Here is a 23923-nt window from a genome sequence, read left to right as displayed (position 1 = left end):
TATTATTTTGGGACAGGGTCTCAGTGCGTTGTGGAGATTGGTCTCAAACGTTCGATCCTGCTACCTCAGCTTCCTGAGTAGTTGGAATCACAGACCTGCACTACTGAACCCAGCTAATTTTCTCTTTCCTTACTTGCAACTGTGAAATTCATTTTTTTTCTTTTTTAAATGAAAGGCTGTTGCTTACATATTGTTAAATTGTGAAAAAATGTTCCTCGATCATTCCTCCCCCATCTTTTTTCTCTCCTAGAAATGGCTGACACAAGAATACAAGATAGGTTGCTATATATTGCTGTCAGAAGCTACATAAATGAGAATCCAGCTGATTTCATGGTCCTTCTTCATGCAAAAAGCACTAATCACACCCTTTATGCTTTATCAGTAGTGGGGTGCACGAAGTTCAGCCAAGGCTATGGAATATAAGCTCATTTTTCTAGCCAAATGAGTCAGATGAGATGGGAATGAACATTTATTTAAGGAGTTGTGCATCAACATGGTTCTGAAAAAAAAAGGCTATTTCTCACTCCATCCCTCTGGGGAAAATTCCCATTCTGAGGCCCTCTCACTTTGGTCATTGGCCTCCCTGGAAGCAACTTGCCTCTTGGCCCACCTCTTTATCTCTGCATTGATTTCTGGTCTCTTCTCATTCCAACAATGCCAACATACCTACTGTATACTTTTCTTCCTACAAACCGGGATCTATTTTATCTTCCACAGACCCCCTGGGTATTCATCTCAGTTTGGGGTCTCAGCAAACACCCCTCAAAGCTAGGGTCTTCAGAATATTTTCAATCAGAAAAGCCAAGATTCAATTTTTCTTTATTTTGTAGCTTGAGCTTTGGTTTTCCTCAAAGGTTGCCTGTTCTGATGACATTTGGGGTGTGGGAAAATGATCTGTTCTCCTGTCCTTTTATAATAGCTCAGACTCATTTAACACACAATCTCAACTGGAAATGCTCACCAAAACCTCAATTTTGCCTACTGTGCTTCAGATATGTGAAAGATGAGGAAGGAAGGGGGACAATATTAGATCACTCTGAGGGCATTATTATTCCCAACTAAAATCCCCATTATTTGAGTTCCTTCTAGTAAGAAAGAAAATAAGCTTTTTGCAGGTATTATTCCTTTTAGAGTTATCAATGATTCCAGAATCCCACAGGCAGGTTTGTCTGCCATCCTGATCCTACCATAGGGAGAGACGGGGGCCACCTCCACAGTGGACTGGTCTAACCATAAATGAATTGGAAACACCCATAGTGAGAAGAATGTCAGTGACAGTGGGAGGCTAAAGAGGACCTATGTTTTCTTAGCCATATCCAAAAAGCCTGAGTGGAACTGTCTGGCAGCCACAGACTTCCTTAGGATGCACTGGACAGATTCCTGGAGGTTCCAGGGAGATAATTTATGATTGGGCACTGAATCATTACAAGACTGTGAAGAACTCATTTTGAGGATTCTGAGAATATTATGCATTCTAGGAAGGAATGGTTAGCACAGTCACTTAGACTTGGTGGGAAGTATGAGTGATAATATTAATGATGACATCTATGCGAGTATGCTGAATAGAGATAATAGCAGTGTTGTAAAAAGAAGATACTCATAACAACCAAGGTGGTTGGGATTTAGTTCATGTCTCCCTTATAAACCAGGCAAGGCATGTAAGTTTGCCTCTTAATAAATTCTCACAACCATGAGGCAGGTACTCCCATTAGTTCATTTTACTTCTGAAAACTGAGATTCACAAAGGTGGAGAATTATACAGTGGTCACAAAATTACGAGAAAACAAAGGCCTTTCATAAATATTTCACTGTGTGGTCTTGTTGGAAGGATCTGACTTGTGGGTTGTAGGAATGTGATTTAGCTGAGTTAAGCATTCATGGGGTCATGGCTGGTGCTTTAGCACAGTGTCCCCAATGCTAGTTACATGACTCAGAGAAAGGAAACTGAGACCCAATGTAATCTAATGATGGAGGTGCTCAGTCAGCCAGTAAAGGAATGTGCTGTTGGGGGCATTCATAGTATCAGGGATGGGTCCACCCAACCAAGTATTCAATGACCTTGCTGGGGTTCAGAATCAAGATGGTGAGGATTGAGGGAAAGCACACCAGACAGACACAACAGCAGAAGCCAAAGTACTGCAACATGGTATGGGCCTGCAGTGACAGGCAGTTTAATGCAGTCAGAATACATGGTTCAAGGTAAAGGGAGAAACAAGAGAGAAATCTGGAAGAGAAGCGGGGGCCTTAAATGAAGCAGCCAAGGCCTTGGGCTGTAGATAGATAAAAGCCTGGATCTGGAATCCAATTCAGCCATATGCTAACTATTTTGACCCTGGGCCACATCTTTAGAGGTTTTCTAAGCTTTGTTTTACATAACTGAAAAGCATAGTGACAGATGATAGTCTCCATGTTAAACTGACAGCTTGGGTACCTGGTCTGTGGTCACAGTGTTGACAAATGGATTTGCCAGGGCTGGAGAAAAGAACATGAGGCTAAGCTTCAAAGGAAAATGCCCCAAACCACATGCAGGCTTGGCTACATGAACTAATGACCACTTCTCCCTTGCTTCCCTGGAGAGCCAGGTGCCAGGAGCCTATCCTTGGTTCAACTCCTGCTACTCTCAGCCCAGTGCTGCTTATCCTAACTGAAACAGAATTATCAGACTAAATTAGTTAGTGAGTGGACAGCACTTGGAGCTGTGCTAGGCACCTTGTAGCCACCCTTTTGATGTGATTTTGCCTCCTTACCCACTCCTTCAACTGGTGGATTGGGTTGGGTTGATATGAAGAAGGGGACTCATATTCTCTGGCTCATATAGCAGAATTATTTCCTGGAGAGTGGACAATCTTGGAGGGTGAGTGGACCCGCATTTTCTAACAGACATAACTATCATGTAACCTACAGTAGCCCAGGAAAACTCCAACAACGGGGTAAACTGAACCTTAAAGGCTCATGATTTATCAGAACCTGACCCAGAAGTAGAAAATGCTGTCTTGTGGAACAGGATCAAACTCAGACTCAGGTTCAAATTCTGACTATCTATGAACACTTATGCTAGTTTCTTCATCTCCAGGACTGAAAGAATATATGCCTTCAACAAATGTTAGCTCCTCTTCTTTAGAAACAATTATTACGATGTCCCCTGGGAAAAAGTGACATGTGTCTTTTCCCTAACATCATGTGTATTCTATGTCCTGTATGTCATTCCATTGTACATTGTTTCAGCAAAATGTCAACCAACGAGACTACAGAATTCAATACATTCTGGGTCCTGCCCAAGAAACGTCACAGGGAGGCCTTAGGAAATTCATGCAATGAAGCTGAAACATTTTATTGATAACAATTTTATGGAGACCAGGGATATTGTAGCAGATGACCTCCTAGGTGTGTCTCTTTTTACCTTGGTGAACATTGGGGCCAGGGAAGGGGTGGGGAGTGATGACTGGGGCTAAAAGGCAGTGCCCTTGGTGCAAGCAGGGACAGGGCCTGGAGGTTGTCATGGAGGGCACTGGTTTGGGAACCAGAGGAGCCTGGATTCCAATGTGGGCTCTTGTCACTTCCTAGCTGTGTGACTTGGAGCCCATTGCTTAATCTTGCCACACCAATTATTCCTCTGTGAAATAGGGAGGATGGTAATACCCTCTTAGGGCAGTTGTGAGGATCCAAGGGGTGTCATTAAAGTTCTCAGCTGCAATGATTACTATTTTTACCATCAGGGCTGAGGCTGTGAGGTCCAGGGCCTGGGCAGGCGCATGCACAAAAACACCAGGCGGGCCAAATGAGACCCAGGTGCTAGGTTACCTAGCACCTGGGTTTTAATCCTTTGGGGTCAGGTGGTGGGCGGAGTGGATTCAGGGGCGGGGATATGGAGAGAAGTTCGCAAGAATGGCTAGTACTGACCCTCAAGCACGGTGGGCGGTGTAAAGAGGAGGGGCCAAGCTAGTTCCAGGCTGGGTTTGCGCAGTGGTGAGGGCGGAGTAGTGAGGGGAGGACCAAAGTCTCGCGAGATCTCACTGCGTGGCCAGAGCAGCCGTGGAGGAGGCAGCGTGAAAGGTGAGCAGTGGGCTGTGGGCGGCGGTGGCGGCCATTGGGGCCTGAAGGGAATGAAAGCAGCAGACAGCAGAGACCCAGCCCCTGGAGAGGGGAGCGGGGCGGGTGGATCGCCAGTTTTTCGGAGGCCGTCCAGCAGGGCTTGTGGCAGAAGCGGCGCCGCATGGTCCGCGCCATCCCGACCCGTGCAGGGTGGGGCGGCTGGGTCTTGGGCCAGTTCCCCCTGGCCAGTCAGACCTCGAGCTCGCTGGGACCCAAGACCCACCTCAGTCTCCCAGGGTGGCTGGGTTGGCACTGCTGGTCATGGCTGGTTCACTTTGCTGTATGCCAGGCACTTAACGTGTGCACTTCCAAGCTAGGGCTGCACAGAGAGGTGCAGCGCCCTGCGGAAAGTTGCACTGCTGGGATGTGGTGGGATGGGGCTTCCAATACCTGCACTGGCCTGTGCTCCTTCCTTGCCTCCAGTCCTTCTCCCAGCAGTGCTTGCAGCTGGTTTCCTGGGGTCCTGGCGGGGCTGCAGAGAGTGTGTCAGACCCACTCTGAAATTGGATGCAGCATGGTATGTGAGTTCATTGGGAAAGGCTTTTTTTTTTTCAAGCCTTTTGTCCAATTCCTGGAAGGTCTTCCACTCATAAATTGTCATTTGGTCCTGTGTGAGAGAGAAGAGGTGGGCACAGAGTGACCTTTATACACTAGGGGTGCGGTCACTAGCCCAAGGCTTGCCTCAGGCAAGAGAAAGTTTGATTCCCATTGAAGCCCTTGATTGTAGCCTGGAACAGTTGGTTGTCAACCACAGAAACCAGGCCCCTGTGTTTGGTGTTGAGCCTTTGTAGAGCCCACTTTACAACTGAGCAGTGAGGTTCCTAAATAAGAGAACCTACCTACACACATAAGTGAAAGTGGGTATGATACTTTCACTTACATGTAAAAGAGAAATAAAGGGATAACAATGTATGATGTGCAGTGCTGTCTCACTTATAACCAGAACTTTCAGCTGTGGTGGAAGACCGCATGCTTTCGAGTGCTTCCACCTGCTGCTAATGAAGAAGTTTGAGTTAGTTTAAAAAAAAAAAAGTATTAGGCTCTAGCTCAAACAAGGAAATCAAAGAGGGAAATGGAGATGGAGACTAGAGAGAAAACACTTAGTGTTGGGATAACCTTATTTAAGCTAATAAAAAGGAAAGGCTAGATTGAAGTAGGGATGACATGTCAAGGTCAATTACAGGCTGTCATACTATGGCCCTTCCTTGGATTCCTTTTCCACTATATCACAGCACATCCTTTGTGTCTTGTGCTTTGAGGTACTGCTACTTGAAGGAACAGTAACGAGTTCCTTCTCTTGCTAGTAATAACAGGAAACTATTAACAAGACTGAAACTTTTGGATTCATCAAGGTGAGATTTATCTGCTATCTCATACTGTTAGCATATATACTAGTCTATGTATACTCGTTACAATTTTAAATTTATGTTGAGTTAATGTGTAGTGTGAAGAAATGAGTACTAATTTTCAGAGTTTCCTTATTCTGCTGAAGCATCCCTTACTACTTTGTCTTACATAATTAGAGGCAAGCTGTGGGGTTTCCTATAACACCTTTAAATATTATGTCTTAAAGAAATGCTCATTTAAAGTGGGCTTGATTAAACCATTTTAAGATCAAAATTCTTGTGACCAGGATGAATCTTGATGATACAGATCCATCCCACCCAAGCATTGTGTGAAGCCTAGATCCTGGCCCCCAAACACTAAATGCCCCAGGGTGTCCCCCAAACTCTTTGATAACTAAATTTTTTTTAAGGCTATTTCTGCCTCTTTGAGAATACTAATAAGAGCATATCCATTATCTACTTAATTTTAACAAGAAAGGGGTGACGAACAACTTTTTTTCTGGGAAAATTGTTTTTTTCTGAAGTGTTTGACATATAACAAAGACATGGTCTTGGTGAGTGACAATTTTGTCAATTATTCTAGAAACTTGGGAGAGAAGGTTATTTCCTGTCATAAAATTTTGTCTTCTGTTGATGGGAATTCACATTAGAAATGTTGACAACTAAACACTAGAATCATTTTAGCAGTTTGATGTGAGAAAAGAGTTGGAAAGTGACAACAGTGTGTACTATAGCAGGTCTGAGTTGAGTAGAATATACATTCATGTCATCACTTAGGGGCTGGGTTACTTACAGGGATTGGATTGAACCCATAGGTGCTCTACCACTGAGTTATAGCCATTTTTCCCTTCTTGAAAATGAAATCTTCTGAAGCTGTTGAAGCAGTCTCAAACTTGGGATCCTCCTGTTTCAGCCTCCCAAATTGTTGGGAATACAAGCAAGATGCTTCATGCCCAGCTGTAATCACTTTTAAAATAACCCTTTCTACTCACTGGTGTTCATATTAGCAAATTTGAAAATGTAGATAGATGTACATATACCAGTCTTCGTGGTATGACTCATTACAAATTATCTTTTCATTTGAAACACTAGCTATGACATAGAAAAATTAAAATAAAGATCAGCTTAAACTAGCTACAGTGTAACAAAAATTTCATCAACTTGTTTAACTCTAAAAAGGATATTTATTTTGATTTTTAAAAATTCTTGTAAGGTGTATGTTGCTTATTACTATTGAAAGGTGTTGTGAAAACAAACATGTAAGTAAAGACTTCTTGGAAGAGGATATATTTTCAATTGTCTAGAGATGTATTGAATCTCTTTGACCTGAGAAGTCAGCCAAGTTGAAAATAATTAATTTTTAATTTTTTGAGCAAGTAAAATGTTCCATAGTAAAAGAGGTCTGTACTGTTAAAAAATACTGTTAAAAATCATTACTTTTTTTCATATTCACATGTTCCTAAGTAAACTAAATAAATAATGAATTACAAAGATATTGAAAATGTTCCAGTTTCTAAGCATAGAGGATATATTTTCAGTGGACAAAACATGCATGCCTTTATGTTGTTTTCCATTTGAGAGACATAAGAGTTAGCTAGAAGGAAAACAAATACTTTACCATACAATTCTGTGGTTTATAATTAAGACATTTCATTAATTTTTAAGATGCACATCTGAGATAGATGGAATTTTAAAATTGGCATGTCGTAACCACATGGCATTTTTTCTAGTGAGTGGTACATATAATAAGAATGTTCTAAGTGTCTTAAAGGTGATGGCATCTCAGAGGCAATGAAATAGAAAATATATAAAAATGTTAGGACATTGGTTAATATTTAGCACCAAAAACTATTCAAGGGTGACTTGCAAAAAGAAGATACACAATTCTTTATCCTGTTTTTTTTTTTTTTTTTTGGGGGGGGGGAGGGCGTGACGTGAGTACCAGGAATTGAACTCAGGGGAACAGAGCCACATCCTCAGCCGCATTTTATATTTTATTTAGAGACAGGGTCTCACTGAGTTGATTAGTGCCTCACTATTGCTGAGGCTGGCTTTGAATTTGAGATCCTCTTGTCTCAGCCTCCAGAGCTGCTGGGATTATAGTCGTGTGCCACTACATTTAACTTCTAAATCCTTCTGTCTAAACTAGAATTCTTTATTCAGAAGATTCCTATAGAGATCTTTCTCCTCATGTAAAACAAATGGAAGGCCAGTGTTCATATACATGAGTACATTTTTTTTTAAAGGATTTGCGGGAAACAAACTTCTTGGTTCTTTTTCATGGAGAGCACATGGCGGGCAGTTAATGCATTTGAGGTTAATTTGTTCAGAAAACATGAAGAGAATTTATGAAATATGGATTATTTTTGTTTCTTTCTCCTAGTTTTGAAAGCTTGTAGGTCCACTCATACTTTTTTTCAAGACATCCTTAAGTTGAATTTTGATGATTCATAGTTGTTATTGTTTTATAAGAATGTATTTGATAGCATTTATTCTCTGTGTACACAGCTTATGTGGGAAAGTAGCTCCATGATATATCTTGGCTAGGAAGCCTGTGAAAGGACATTTTCCATTTGATATTGAGGACAGGTTTCATAGGAAACTCAACCATATGAAGGTTACATACCGTTTTCCCCCAGGAGGACTTCAGCTTTGCTTATCCAAGTGTGGTCCTAGGTCCTGGAGCTTGTTTGAAATGCAGACTGGTGCTGTTGTGAATCTGTGGGAAGCAGGAGACAACATAGGTGACTCTCAGACTTGAGGGTATTACCAGGATTGCTGGACTAGTACAAAGTTTCTGATGCAGTAGTCTGGGTCGGAGCCTGAGAATTTTAATTTTAACAAGTTATCACATGATGCTCATGCTGCTGGTACAGGGGCCATATATGGAGAATCATTATACTAGAGTGTCCTCATTGTACATTTCTCTCTTCTTTCCTAATTTCTTACTCCTTCAAATAGCTTTTTAAAAACAGATTATCATATTCTTTAAATTCATTGAAGGGGGAAAAAGCATATGTTTTTGCAATGACCACACGAAGATTGATTTTCAGCATCTAATTTCAGAGCAAAAATCTATTTAAAGCTTGTTTTTAAATCTTATCTATAGGTGTCTCTTTCTCTTCTTTTTATAAGTATTCTTTTTAATGTTTAAAAAACTTTTTAATGTAGATAACATGTTCTTATGGTTCAAAAGTTAAAATGACACAGGCATGCTTGGGAAAATCTGATTTCCAATGGCTTTGGCGCCCCCTTCACCCCTCTTTCTTAGATAACCTCCTTCCTCCTTTAATTTTTTTCCCATAGATGTCAATTGTTTCCTTATATAGTTGGAGAAATGCCAGTGTACTATATTCTTATAATATAAACTGTAGCATAATATGTAACTAATTTTGTCCCATAGCTTTTTCTTTATATGCTCTTGAGATCTTTTTCTGTTAGTATTTATTTAGAAAGAATATAATCTTTGTTTATAGAAAACACTTTTTTAAAAAAAAACAGCTGTGTTTAAACAGCATCTATTAAGTGCTTTGTTTACTTAACCAGCGCCCCTTGTGGGTATTTGGGTCTTCTCTAGGTTTATTACAGACCATACTGGGGTGAAACAGCTTGTATACATATCATTTTACATGTGCAGGTACATCAGTGGGATACATTCCTAGAAGTGGGATCGCTGTGCTAGTGGGCAGGGCATTTATGATTTTGTTAAATACTTCCTTTCTTGAGTTGCACCATTTTAAACTCCCAAAAGTACAGTTGCTCCTCCTTATCCACAGAGGATTGGTTTGAGCACCCCTTTGTGGATACTGAAATTCAAGGATGCTTGAGTCTATTATATAAAAAGCATAATATTTTTGTATAACCTATGCACATCTGCCACATACTTTTAAATCATTTTAAGATTGCTTACAAGACCTAATACAATATTAATGCCATGTAAATACTTGTTACACTGTATTGTTTAAGGATTAATGACAAGGAAAAAAGTTGGTATGTGTTCTGTATGACAATTTTTTAAAAAATATTTTCACCTGTGATTGTCGAATCCAGTCTGAATACCATAGATACAAGAGGGCAGATTGCAGTGTATGAGAGAGTTCCTGTTTTTCTGAGGCCTTTCTAATGTACTGTGTCTTTACAACCCTTGAATTTGTTAACAGTTTGAAGTATGAGAATTATCAATACAGAGTCATTTTAATGTACATTACTATTATTATTAATGAGGCTGAACTTCTATGCTTAAAAAATAGTTGTATTTCTTTTCCTGTAAACTCTGTTCATGTGTTTTTTTCACATTTTTGTTTTGAACTGCGTTTTCCCCCTATCAATTTCTAGAAATTTATAAATTGTAGATATTAGTCCTGTGTGATATAAATTGTAGTTTTTCCCCAAATTTTCACTTATTTTTTTATTTACCTTCACATATTTTGATATACAGAAGTCTTACATTTTTTCTTCGAATTTTATTGTTTATATTACTCATTATGGTATCTTGATTTTTTAAAAATTGTTCTTTATTTCTATGTGGTGCTGAGAATTGAACCCAGTGCCTCACAAGTGCTAGGCAAGCGCTTTACCACTGGGCTACAGTCCCAGCATAGGTATATGGATTTTAAGTCACTCTAAGGCCTCCAAGAGTTTTAGAATTTGCCCATGGTTTCTTTTAGTACTTTTATGGTATCACTTTTACATTTAAATGTTCAAACTAGGATTTATTCTGGTGTTCAGAATGATGCATAGGTTCAACTTTATCTTTTTCTGTGTGCCTGTTATTTTCACCTGTTGATTTCAGAACCCTTCTTTGAATATTCTTTGGTATTGTTAACTTTTGGATGTATTAGGGTGTCTCTGGGGTTTGTATTCTATCAGTCTTTTTCTTCATATACCAGCATTACATTATTGGTTTTGTAAAAGTTTTAACATCTTTTAAAACTAGTTTCCCCTTGTTGCTTTTTATATTCCTGGGAATTCTTGCTTGCTTACTTTTCCATGAGTACTTTTGATGTATTTTGTCTAGTGCCAGAAAAACAAAAATCTAAACGAAATAAACATCAGATTAAATGTATACATTTAAAATCTATTTAATTTCTCCAAACTTTTTTTTTCCTTTTTTTCAGGTTCTTAATAAAGGTGCTAAGAAAGAATGTAAGACAGGAAAATAATTAAATATTTTCACTGTAATGTTTTATGATTTTACATTTTAAAAAATTCTTTAATTGTTATTATTTTTTATTCTGCTTCCTTAAGTTGTAAAAGGGATATTGTTTTAGGAGTGTTTGAGTTCATAGAACCTGTGGGTGGTAAAGTGGATGCCAATAATACGGGCTGTCTGAATGATGATGTTTGTCTTTCCCTATCTCTTTGACTCTAATATTTTAATTTCTATTATCTTGTCATTTTAAAGTGTGGGTCTGAGAAGGAGATCCTGTATGACATCTACTTGCAACATTCAATGAATTCTTTCCTCTTAAATAGGAAGCTGAAAAGGATTGAAGTAATTTTGGTGATATAGAGGCACTTGTTTATCTTAAAAGTTTGTTGTGATTTTTTATTATAATAATTAGAAAAATTTCTACCCATAAAAACAACATAATGACAAAAGTAAGCCCTCAATTTTTGCACAAAGAAATGGCCACCATTAGCTCACTTTTGGAAACTTATTGATGGATATGAAAGTATATAGAAGACTTCAAATAAACAGCAGTTTCTCTCTATATGAAGCTATGTGGTCATTTTTAATGAGTTTTATGTATCTCTATTTGTGAGTTGAAACTGATGTGCATAATCATGGGTGATCATTTTACTGGCTGCCTAGTTTTATTTTTTTAATTTTTTTTTTTATTCATCAGTAGATCTTTATTTATATATTCGGTGCTGAGAATCAAACCCTATTGTTCACAAGTGCCAGGCAAGTGCTTTACCACTGAGCTACAACCCCAGCCCTCGCTTCCTAGTTTTCCATCATTTAGAGGCATCATACTTTATCTGTCTACTCCTTTGATAACCATTTAGATTGTTACTTGTTTTTCTTTCTTGTGAATAATTGTATGTTGATGATAGTATACTTATTCATTTATCTTCTTAGAGGCATAACTCTCAGGTCAAACATTATATATATATTAAGTATGATAAACATGACTAAGCTGTTATCTGTAAAATGTCCATGAGAATCTTCAATGTCCATGAGAATCTTATTTTCAAAACCCTTCATCACACCAAGTTTTGTTAATCTTTTTAATCTTTGCTAATCCAATAGGTAAGAAAAAGTACATTTTTGAGATAACATGTTTTTAATTGGTACTGGGGATCTAACCCAGGGCACTTCACCAGTAAATTAGATCCCCAGCACCTTTTATTTTATTTTATTATTATTTTTTTTTATTTTGAGACAGGGCCTTGCTAAGTTTCTGAGGCTCTTCTTCAACTTGTGATCCTCCTTCCTCAGTCTCTTGAGGTTCTTGGATAACAGGTGTGTTCCACTGTACTCAACTATTGAAGGAAACCTTGTGTTACTTAAAGATTTCTTTCATTCTGTATTTTTATTAACAGAGAATTCTCTCCTTAAGACCATACTTGTGATTCTTTTGTGTCAGATATTCTTAGGCTTAAATGTGATTAAAATATTTAAATATATTGAGTTGTTTGTACGTCGTTTGCCTTGATTTTAACTCATTATTAATATTTGAAAACTTCAGGGTTGGGGATGTGGCTCAAGTGGAAGTGTGCTAGCCTGGCATGTATGAGGCACTGGATTCAATTCTCAGCACCACATAAAAATAAAATAAAGATATTGTGTCCACCTAAAAAGTAAATATTAAAAAAAATTGAAAACTTGATCAACCAGTTATAATTGTTTTGAATACAAAATGTTTTCCTCTGCAAAGAGCAGTACTTTTGTGTTTCATTTACCTGAAGGGAAGTCTAAAGTAACTTTCAAAATAAATTTCTTAACAATTTTCAAACATGGATACCAATGGCTGAATAGCATACAGAATATTCTTTCCATAATTGGTTGATAATATAGTGTTTTAGAGTCATGTAAACTATGTGATTGTGTGTTCATGTGTAAACCTATGTGTATTTCTTTTGTCCAAAAGATTTTATCACTTCCTGATGTAAATATGATTTTTAATTTTATGTTTGCTTTACATTTTATTTCAATCAAATAAGAGTTACATATAAGGATGGCCTCACATGAAGCAGATTCACAGCTTTGTCATTGACCTACTATTTATTCTTTGGCTTAATAAGACAACATTAAACTGTCTTCTATATATAAAGTACCTCTAGATTGCCTTTCCTGAGGGGGCTTTTTTTTCACTTCAATTAACATTGTCTACAGAATACCCCAAGGTTGGGACCATATGGTCCAACTGGTGATTTATTCACCAGTTTTTATTCAGCACTGAATACCTACCTACCTGGTGGGCATCCACAGACATCCAAATCATTATTTACTTATTTGTTTACTTTTTTGGTACTGGGGATTGAATCTAGGGGCAGTTTACCACTGAAAAACATCTCCATCCCTTTTGTTTATTTATTTATTTTTTTATTTTGATAGGGTCTTGCTAAGTTGCTTAGGGTCTCACTAAGTTCCTAAGGCTGGCCATGAACTTAGGATCCTCCTGCCCCAGCCTCAATCTCCCAATGGTTGATGCATATTCATTATTAGGTTAAAGATGTGAAAATGAATACCCATACATTTTAATTTAGAGAGGACTAACATAGTTTCATTTAATTTAGATGTGCATAACTGTATGGCACTTGCTACTGTTTCATTTGATGGTACTTTGTTTCAAAATTTGATTTGGACTATATTCTAGTTAATTTTTAGAATCACATAAGCCATGTAGTTTGAATCTTTTTTTTTTTCTTTATGGGCAGAGTAAGTATTTAAACTAGGTATGCTGCTGGATATTGTTTAAGATCTGTTTATGTTTACCAGTATAGATATCACAATATTTTTTACAATATCTTTTTTTGAAAATAAGGATAAAGTAAATGCCCCCAAAATAAAATAAATATAATTGTATGGTTCACATTTTTAAAAATAAAAGCAGATGTTTAGATTGCCAGACTATGTAGAATGAATAAGTTGTTGTCTGGCACCTGTCTATGAACGTTTCCTGACTCCTAAACCAGTTTATCACAGCCAAAGTAAGCAGAGATGGAAAAATGAATGATATAATAGATTTAAGCAGTGTTTTAGTCTGTATTTTATATAGTTTATTTCTATTGGAATACAGGGTTCTAAAGAATAAATGTAACTAATTTTTTTTTTAAAGAGAGAGTGAGAGAGGAGAGAGAGAGAGAGAATTTTTTTTAATATTTATTTTTTAGTTCTCGGTGGACACAACATCTTTGTTGGTATGTGGTGCTGAGGATCGAACCCGGGCCGCACACATGCCAGGCGAGCGCGCTACCGCTTGAGCCACATCCCCAGCCCAAACTAGTTTTAATTAGTATTTTTGCAGAAGTAATTTGCATGTGAAAATTTTAAAATCAAATAAGCCTATAGAAATTTTTATTTGCACTTTAATTTGCCTAGGAATTGTTTCTTTTTTAATATTCATTTTTTAGTTGTAGTTGGACACAATACCTTTATTTTATTGATTTATATGTGATGCTGAGTATTGAACCCATGGCCCTGCATGTGCCAAGCAAGTACTGTCCAGGTAGAGCCACAGCCCTAGCCCCTAGCAATTGTTTCTTAATACATAGTCCAAAATTAAGTCAAGGCAGACTTGGAATTTTTGAGTCTTCATTATTGGGCCAAATTAATGAGGTTTTACTGAACTTTTCCTTCTGGGATCTTATTGTGGCTAAGGATGCAATCTTATTTGTTTTCTAAAATATTGAAGTTCAATGTTTTTTAATCTCTTTTCTGTGGCAGTACAGGTATTTGTTTATATCAGTGCCTTTTATTTTACTGATGAGTTCATTTCTTTAATTGTGTGCCCTAAAGCCTACTAAAAATATTCCTGGAAAATGAGGGATTAAATAGAAGTTATAACTAAAATGAAGGCTTTATCCTTTATTTCTCCTGTTAGCTGCATTTGTTACAATTTTTTATACTATATTTAAATAGATATTAAGACTTTATTACAGGAATGGGATTATGGCTCAGTGGTAGAGTGCCTGCATGGCATGTTGAGGCACTGGTTTGATCCTCAGCATAACAATCAATCAATCAACCAATCAATCAATCTATTATGTCCATCTACAACTATCAAAAAAATACTTTATTACATATTACATGGGTTGGATTTTGTGCATTTGAAACAGTTTCCTCCTATATTAGGCATAAAGCTTAGTTTAGACTGGCATAGTAAGTGATCATTTGATTGGAAAGTTGGGTAGACAGAGAAGTTCAGTCTTCCTGTGCAGAATTTGAAACTTTGTACTCTTTTCGATAAAACAGCTTTGCAATCAGGGTGGTAGTACTGAGCTGCAGTGGAAGGAGAGATGCCAAGTTCTGGTGTACAGTGTAGATGAGAGCTGCTCAGCTTTTCCTTCTGTAGACTCTGCAACTGACCAGATCTCCTCAAGGGGCACTGTTAACTCACAGTCTTCTGAGTGGAATTTTAGAAAGGGGAGGGAATAACAGTAGCTTTGGGGCACAAGGTCCATAATGAGCTCAGAGCTTAGTGAAACTCCTAAAGTTCTTAACATCCCATCCTCTTGAGAAATTTCCTGTCCTAACCCTGAAAGTTTTTTCCAGTGTGTGACATAATGCAAATTTGTGTGGAGCCAGGCAGAGCAAGTCTATTACTACAGAGTCTGGATGCTGTCTTTTAATGGACATCCAGCATGGGAATATGGCTGAAAACCACTATCCCCCTCCCCACATCTTATATATAGCAGTGCAATTGGAATTTCACACAAGCTTTTCCTTCTTTGGTTTGTTTAGAGAGGACACTTAGGTGCAGGTGGTGTTTGAGTATGTTAAACCCCCTGTGTTTTGTTTTAGATATATTTCAGTCTGTTCTAATATAACAAATATTTTTAGTCTGAACATTCTAGCAGCCGTCACTCAAACATTAATTGCTGTCAATGAGAAAGGATATCTTCCCACATTTTTTCATGGTGATTAAACCATCCCACTTCTTTTTTCTTTTACCTTAATAACAGATTACTGACACTTGGAAATTATAATCATATTGGCTCAATCTTTATGGAAAGATTACCAATTATTGCACAGCAAAATAGGCATTTCTGTCTAATAGAGTGTTTCTTTCCATGTCTTTCTCTCAGTTCAGTGCTTTTAAATACATTTTAGGTGAATGAATACATTGTGTCATGCTGTGATTTAATATTTTTAAGACTTTATTGATAACTTTTTAAAAAACTTATGTGGGAGGGGAATGAAGGAGGAAGATTATTCATTCAATGTGAAATCTTCATAGATCTTTAGATGTTTACAAGGTAGAAGGATGGCCCATGTTAATTACCCCTACTCTGGTACAAGTTCTGAAATGAGTATTTGCTGTGAAGAGTTGTGAACAGCAAGGATTCTTGTGCTGGGCTGTGGATTGAGCATTGCACTGTGCTCTTTGTGTGCATTACTTCATTTTGTTCTCAAAACAACAAGGACTCAGTAAAATTGTAAATTTTTTCCTTAGGCATGTAGCTAGCAGGTTTAAGAAAAAAGAAAAACAAACACTTGAATTCAGATCTCTCTATCCCTAAGTTCTAGTGCTTTCTTATGCATACAGAGAAGAGTATTGGTTAGAATCTTAGAAAGTTGTATGCAACTTCATAGGCTGCAACAGGATGATGGATAGTATAAGGCCAGCTTCAGGAACTTGATGAGACCCTGTATTAAAATAAAAAGGTGTGGGGGGGATGTTACCCAGTGGTAGTACATCCATGTGTGGTTCAATCCTAGGTTCCACACACACAAACACACACACACACACACACAAAAAGAAGGAAAATGTTGTTAGACTCTTTCCATTGTTGTATTCTAGATAATGGAAATGTTGAAAAGACTGACAATAACTCTATTCTCTCACCACCCCTGCCCTCATTCATACTATCCTTTTTATTTTTAATGTTCCTCAGCATCAACTAATAAAATCTAGGAGCATGCCACGGTATCTGGCTCAATGTGTTCAATACAACATAGGCTAGTTTAATTTAGCAGCACTCTGAAATGAAAGGTTCATGCTGCCAAGTACAAACAGACCTTCTGTGGGATGTTAATTTGATTATAGGAGAGAATGCTTGTCTTTCATTGCTATGTGCTAATAAAGAAGCTGGCAGATTTTCTTATGAGTATAAAGGATTTTGACTTGTTTATATCCGTGTAATTCATAAGAAGTGGGTAGTCTTAATAAACATTTTTCTTTTTGTAGTCTTTGGTTAGTTTCATTCTGTAACCTGCCAGCTAATTGTGACTTGCATGCTCTTTTGTTCTTTGCTCTTTTTACTTTGGATCTGGTTTTATGGTTGGTTTTCATAGGGATTTATTGGTAGGAACATAGATTATTTCCCCATTTGAACAGATTGTATGTTTTTATGACAGATTATTCTGTCACTGGCAGAGTGATTCAACCAGACCCTCTTGCAGAGGTGTTACTATATGACTTTGTGCAGCCATTTTAAAAAATAACCGCATTATTTATAAATAATTCACATTACCATCAAGGTCACTCCTTAAAAATGCAATTCACTGAGTTTTAGTATACTCACATAGTTGTGTGCCTATCCTGCTGTCAAATTCTGAAACGCTTTTGTCACCTCCAAAAAAGATCCATACCCTTTAGTCATCACTCTGCACTCACTCTTGCTCCATGTAGCAATGAATCTCCTTTCTCTATTTGTGGATTTACTTGTTCTGGACATGTTATATAAATGTAATCATTCAGCCCTTTGTGTCTGGCTTCTTAGCCTGTTTTTGAGGTAGCACATAACAGAACTTTATTCCTTTTTTATTGCTAAATAGTGTTCTATTATATGGATACACTGCAGTTTGTTTATCCATTTATCAGTTGATTTATATTTGGGTGACTTGTACTTTGTGGTTCTTATGATCATGTGAATATTTGTGTTTTTTAGTTGACTTATGTTTTCTTTTGGGTAGATACTTAGAAGTGAAATTTATTGGCCATAAGTAAATCTGCCAGACTGTTTTATAAAGTGACTCTATCATTTTACATTCCCATCATCAATGTTTGAAGATTCCATTTCTCCATATCCTTGCCAACACTTTGCCATGGTATTTTTCCATAGTAATCATCCTAATGGGTATGAAGTGGCATCTCATTGTGGTTTTAATTTGGATTTCCCTCATAACTAATGATATTGAACTTTTTCATGTGCATGTTAGCCATTGTTTTTCTTTGTTAGACAAATGCCTATTCAGATCCTTTGCCAATTTTAAAATTGAGCTGTTCTTTTCTTGATCAGTTGTAATAGTTCTTATGTATTCTGGATATACACAAATGTACTCTTATCAGATATAGTGTTTTTACTTTTTATGAAGCATGTATATTTTTTATTGGAGTCTAATTTACCAATTTTCTGTCTCCTTATGCAGTTTCTCTGAAATTTTCTATAAGTTAAAAAAAACACAACAGACCATATTTCTCAATGTTCCATTAATATATTTTAAGAGAGAGAGAGAGAGAGAGAGAGAGAGAGAGAGAAGAGAAGAGAAGAGAAGAGAAGAGGAGAGGAGAGGAGAGGAGAGGAGAGGAGAGGGAATTTTAATATATATTTTTTAGTTTTCGGTGAACACAACATCTTTGTTGAATATGGTGCTGAGGATCGAACCTGGGCTGCACGCATGACAGACAAGTGTGCTACTGCTTGAGCCACAACCCCAGCCCCCATCAAAATTTTTTTCTACAGAAATAATTGTCATTTAGTTAACTACACATGGGTTAGAGATATTAAAAAAATATTTTGTATTTTCAAATATTTTTATCAAATTTAATGGGAGAAGCCTAAGTTTTCAAACCTGATATCTAGTGCCCTTTTTTAAAGTCAGAAAATATCTTTGAGTGTTCTGCTCAGCTCAGAATGCACATGTTATTCTGTAGACATTTATAGGTGTCTAATGTACTTTGAGGACTTGAGTGGGTTTGGAGATCCAGGGATGCTGGGAACATGGTCCTGTCCTTAAGGAACAAGAGGTCATGTACCAGGCTACTGATTTCTATAGAGGGTAGTTGCACCAGTGGAGGAGGAGGGGCACTGTCTGGGTGAGAAAGCCTCACAGGGAGTCAGTGCTGGTGCTCTGTCTGCAGAGATGCATGGGTGATCAGAACCTTTTGTTATAATCTGTGATTCTTCCTTTCAGACACTTGCTGCTGTGTGTGTTGTGTACATTGGCACCAGTTATCTGTAACAGCAATATTTATGGATATTAATGTAATGATATGTAGACATCATTGTGATGACTTAGATACCTAGAAGTAAGCCTGAAGAAAGCCACTTTTCTTGGATTTCTTCAGGATTTCAATAATGGGGACTTCCTATTTACTAATTAATTCAGTGCGGTGTGTTCATGTATCTGAGTTCCAGCCCAAACCCAAGCAGTTCTGGGTAGTCAGAGCTACAATGTGAATCAAGGAGGAAAAGCTGTTTGGCTGGAGGGAAGATTGTGAATAGAGGGTGGAGTGAGTCCTGTTAAGGAATTTAGATCTATCTATAATAATGGAGAGCTCTTGATGAGTTTTTGTGTGTGTGGGGAACATGGTTTTTCCTGTTATTGTAGCACAGATGCTGGTTGTGAGGACTAGAAAGAAGAGAATTGTGGGGCTGTTGGACTAGTCCAGATAAGAGCCAATGAGGACCTGAGCTAGGGTACTGATGGTAGAGATGGATACACAGACTGGAAAATTTTAGAAGGTGCAAGTCTGGATGCTTGGCTGCAGTAAACCATCATTAGTTAAAAGGAGAGTTACTAAAGAAGGAAGACATTCTGAAGAATGTTTCAAAGGAATGAAATGCCACAGAAATCAGCATGATTTTAGAACCTTGGGGTTAAAAGTGACAGAGCAAGGGCCATCCTCAGGCTCTTCCACAAGAGGGAGGAAAGAGGGTATCCTCCCAGCTGTGCTTTTTAAAATCCCAAGAGCATACTTTTTTTTTTAACTTATATTATTTCTTTTAGTAGTTGATTAATTTTATTTTGTTTATTTTTATGTGGTTCTGAGAATCAAACCTGGTGCCTCACACATGCTAGGCAAGTGTTCGACCACTGAACCACAACGCCAGCCCCCAAGATCACTCTTAGGCTTGGGATTTTTGCCCTCTGCTCAGGCAGAAGTTTTGCTGGGAGCTCCCTGCCATCTTCAGTAGCATTCCCAGAATTGGGGAAGCATTGTGTAGCAGAGCCATCTGTTCCTCTTTGGTAATTCAAGCTGACTTGGGCAGTTGTTAAGATCTGAAGCAGAAGGTTGAGAATGCCTCAGAAGTTTGTGGCCTTGACAGTCTGTGATGACAGCATTTCTGTGCAAGAACAAGGTCCAGGATTGAGTAGACTAGAATGCAGGAAGTAAACAGAGTTCACTTTAGACCAGCTTAGTTTGGGAAGTGACTGTCCAGATGTTACATTCCTGTGACTATTCACTTGACTTACTTCCCTAATAGAAGCCATTCTAGGGACAGGTTATTTTCTTTGCTATGAGTTTCCAGAGCCTATCATTACTGTACTTGGCACATCTGTGAATGAATGCATACAGGTGTTCATGCATAGCATGCTGGGATGAATTATTTGATCAGAAAATATAGATTTAGGAGCCCCATGTAGAGCTAGGTGGTTGAAAAGTCTTGAGAATTATTCTTATTGGCTAAGAGACTTTTATGAAAGTTCACCTATTGTGTGGACCTGTAATTTTAACGTCTAAGTAACAAAATTGTGCCTGTTTTCTTTTTTCCTTTTTGCTCTGCCTAGAATTTAATTACAGTAATTGTCTGTTGATTTTGTTTGTGTGTGTGTGTGAGTCAGATTAGAATCAGACTTGTGATAAATAGGGAAATTTATGTGATAAATGTATGTGAAACTCTATTTTCTTTTAAGAATAACTGTCTCATAGGATGAAATCTTGGAATTGATTTCAGATCACTCCTGTAAACTCTCACAGAAGATGTTTATTAAACACTTGGAACAATACATATTGTACTAAGAAAATGTGCTTTTATCAACTCTAGAAATACAAAGCAGGGAACTTAATAAATCAGGCTTTATTTGTGAATGGAAAGGACTGAAATTTCACCTTAAAAGTAAGAATTCAGTTGATATCAAGATTGTGTATTCCGAGTAGCAGAAGTTAATGTAGTTCCATTTCTTCTTTAAAAATAAAATGATTAGGGCTGAGGATGTGGCTCAAGCGGTAGCGTGCTCGCCTGGCATGCGTTTGGCCCGGGTTCGATCCTCAGTACCACATACAAAGATGTTGTGTCCGCCTAAAACTAAAAAATAAATATTAAAAAAAAGTTCCCCCCCTCTCTCTCTCTCTCCCCCCCCCTCACTCTATCTTTAAAAAAAATAAAATGATTACAGATTTCAGATTTTGGCATCTTTAAATCTGACTCCTGATTCCTCTCTCTTAATAGTTATTGGAATACCAGTCTAGAATGGAATTCAACTTTGATATTTTTACTCTAATTTTGAGATGACTGTGGTTCTAATTTTATCTCCACTCTATATTCAGTAAAGCCAAAGTATTGTTAGCTTGGTATGCCATAATTTTTATTATTTCAATTTCAGAAAAAAAAATAATTGTGTTTATATAAATTAGTAATATTACTCTTCTACTTGGGATAGGTTTGTGTTGCTTTTAAAAATGTAAGGCAAAAATACAGTTGTATTAACTTAGAGGCTAAATATTTTTTTTCCTACCACCCTACCATATAACACAATATCATAGTGAGTTGCATATTTGTTTGTGCCTTGGTGTATGTGGAAAATTGGCTTGAGAACCCCCTGTGAACACCAAAATCTGTAGATGTTATACTCTCTTATATAAAATGATGTAATATTTGCATGTAACTTATACCCATTGTTCCAAGTACTCTCCATCATCTCTAGATTACATATAGTATCTAATATAGTATAAATGTGGTGTAAATAATTGTGATGTTGTATTCCTTAGAGAATAATGACCCTCCAAAAAGTCTGTTCAGAACAAAAGCATGTTTTTTTCCAAATATTTTCTATCTGCAGTTGGTCAAATCCATGCATGTAGAACACTGAAATATGGAAGACCAGTTTTAAAATATTTATTTATTTTTTAGTTGTAGTTAGACACAATATTTTATTTATTCTCATGCAGTGCTGAGGATTGAACTGAGGGCCTCATATGTGTTAGGGGAGTGCTCTATTGCTGAGCCACAACCCCAGCCCACCAATGTGTTTTTAACATTTGTGTTTATTGTCTCAAATCTTCCTATTCCCTGCAGTAGATGTGAGCCTTTTAAAAAATTTTACTTTTTTTTTTGCCAAAAACTTTCAGATTCAGCAGTATCTTTTAGCAAGTTGTAATAGATATTTCCAAGAATTAAAATTAAGTTATAGCATCTCAGCTTTTGAAATTATTGTAAGATATATTGTTATAATTTATTATTTAAAATAACTCAGATTAACTTTTGCTTGAATTGTAGATTAATGCTTGTTCTTTCAGTTAGAGTTTGAAGAAATATAAAATAGAGACTTTTTGTGATCTAAATTTTAACAAAGCTACTCAGTTTGGAAAACAGTACATTTCAGATTTTAATGATGAGATCAAAATCATGAATCTGAATTGTGTATGCAGTTAAATAACTACATGAAATTTTTTTGAACCAAGGTCCTGGAACCTCACATTTTATCACTTTTAAAATCTGTTACAGAGCTGAAATTAAAGAACATGGATTTTCAGAGGTACCCTTGTCAGTCTCTAGAAAAAGTAATTAAAATTCACTTTATACAGTGCAGTTTACTCTGTTTTTCTATTTTCTGACTTTTTTTTTTACACCAGGAATTGAGCCCAGGGTGCTCAAGCACTGAGCCACATCCCCAAACATTTTTTCTTCTTTTCTTGAGACAGAGTTTTATTAAGTTGCTTAGAGCTTCACTAAATTGCTAAGGCTGGGTTTGAACTTGCAATCCTCCTGCTTCAGGTTTACAAGCCACTGGGATTACAGGCATGTGCCACCAACCTGGCTGAACAATCTTCTTAATTGACAAAGAACAGTAGATGCTGTTTAACTGGTTCTTGCTCTTATGTTAGTGAAGTCTTAATTTAAATTTCTTTCTGCATTTCAAAGAGAACAAAATAGTTACAGCAATTCTAAAAGGGTAGAAGTTATGTAGTTTCTGTAAACTTCTTTTTTGGATGTTATCTGTGTGTAGCAGTTAAATAGGAATTTTGGTCAAAGGACAGTGGAAGGCAGGGCTGTCACTACACTGTTACTCACACAGAATCATTCCAAAACCAGCATTGTGGGCTGGGGATGTGGCTTGCCTCACATATGTGAGGCCTTGGGTTTGATCCTCAGATCCACAAATAAATCATTATTCTATGTTTTCATTAAAGAAATACAAAGTCATGTTTGGAGGAATGAAGGATAATTACTCATTTATATATCTTATTTGTTATAACTTGACACAAATCATTTGCTTATGTGATAAACAATGCTTCACTTAAGAACAGAATTGTTTTGAATATTTAAAATCACTTTAAACATGGTCAGAATTAATAATAGCACTGCTGGTAAGGCCATTCCATAGATGTCATTTTAATAAAGAGATCTTGATCTTACCTGAAATTGCAAGATATGGCAATAAAGGCTAGCTGAGAGCCAAAACTTGGAAGATAAATTGTAGCACACACCCAGCTCTGCCACTATGTTGTTTCTTCTCCATGCAAAGGCAGATGGTCAGATTAAGATGAATTAGAGAAAAATAACTCTACTGAGATTAAAGGGGAGGTACTTGTGATGGGATGAATCCATATTCTCTGGCAGGTGTGGTCCCATTTGAGGCCTTCCTAATAAAAGGTTCAAGATATACTCTGTGCTATTAGTAATGGAAATTAGCTCAGTGACCTTGGACAAGTTATTTAAAATCAATGACACTCTACCTGTGTATAATATTCTCCAGCATAGCATTGTTGTGAAGATGGTAAGCACAGTGCCTAGCACATTGCAAGTTACAAGTAGATCTTACTCCACAAAACAGTGGTTTTCTTCAAAGTAAAATGCAACAGGAGGGAAGTAGTTGACAGTGGAGGTGTCAAGAGGAACCACAAATTGGCTCTTAGCTTCAATGGAACTCAAGCTGTAGCAGGTGTTATTTCACAATTTTAATTACAATCAGTATCAGAGGTGAGATGTAACGTTTCATAACTTTAATTATAAGTGGTTAAATGTCTTTGCTTTTTTTCACCATTTCACCTAAAGCAAACCATTTTCATTTGTAAAACTCCAAAAATCAATAAATAGAAGATGCAATGAATACTATGAATACTATGAATACTGAATGCTATGGT

General features: G+C 37.1%; 1 long non-coding RNA gene across 1 annotated transcript in view; it reads left to right on the top strand.

Moving 5' to 3' along the window:
* Positions 1-3970: 3970 nt before the first annotated feature.
* Positions 3971-23923, top strand: part of LOC308640135 — a 64653-nt gene continuing 44700 nt past the window's right edge. The window contains exon 1 of the long non-coding RNA XR_014020182.1: positions 3971-4053. This is a non-coding gene — a long non-coding RNA (uncharacterized lncRNA). The remainder of the gene's footprint in view (positions 4054-23923) is intronic.

Source organism: Spermophilus citellus (assembly GCF_964194105.1).
Source record: "Spermophilus citellus genome assembly, contig: SCAFFOLD_338, whole genome shotgun sequence".
Lineage (NCBI taxonomy): Eukaryota > Metazoa > Chordata > Mammalia > Rodentia > Sciuridae > Spermophilus > Spermophilus citellus.
This window is presented reverse-complemented; position numbering and strand designations above follow the sequence as displayed.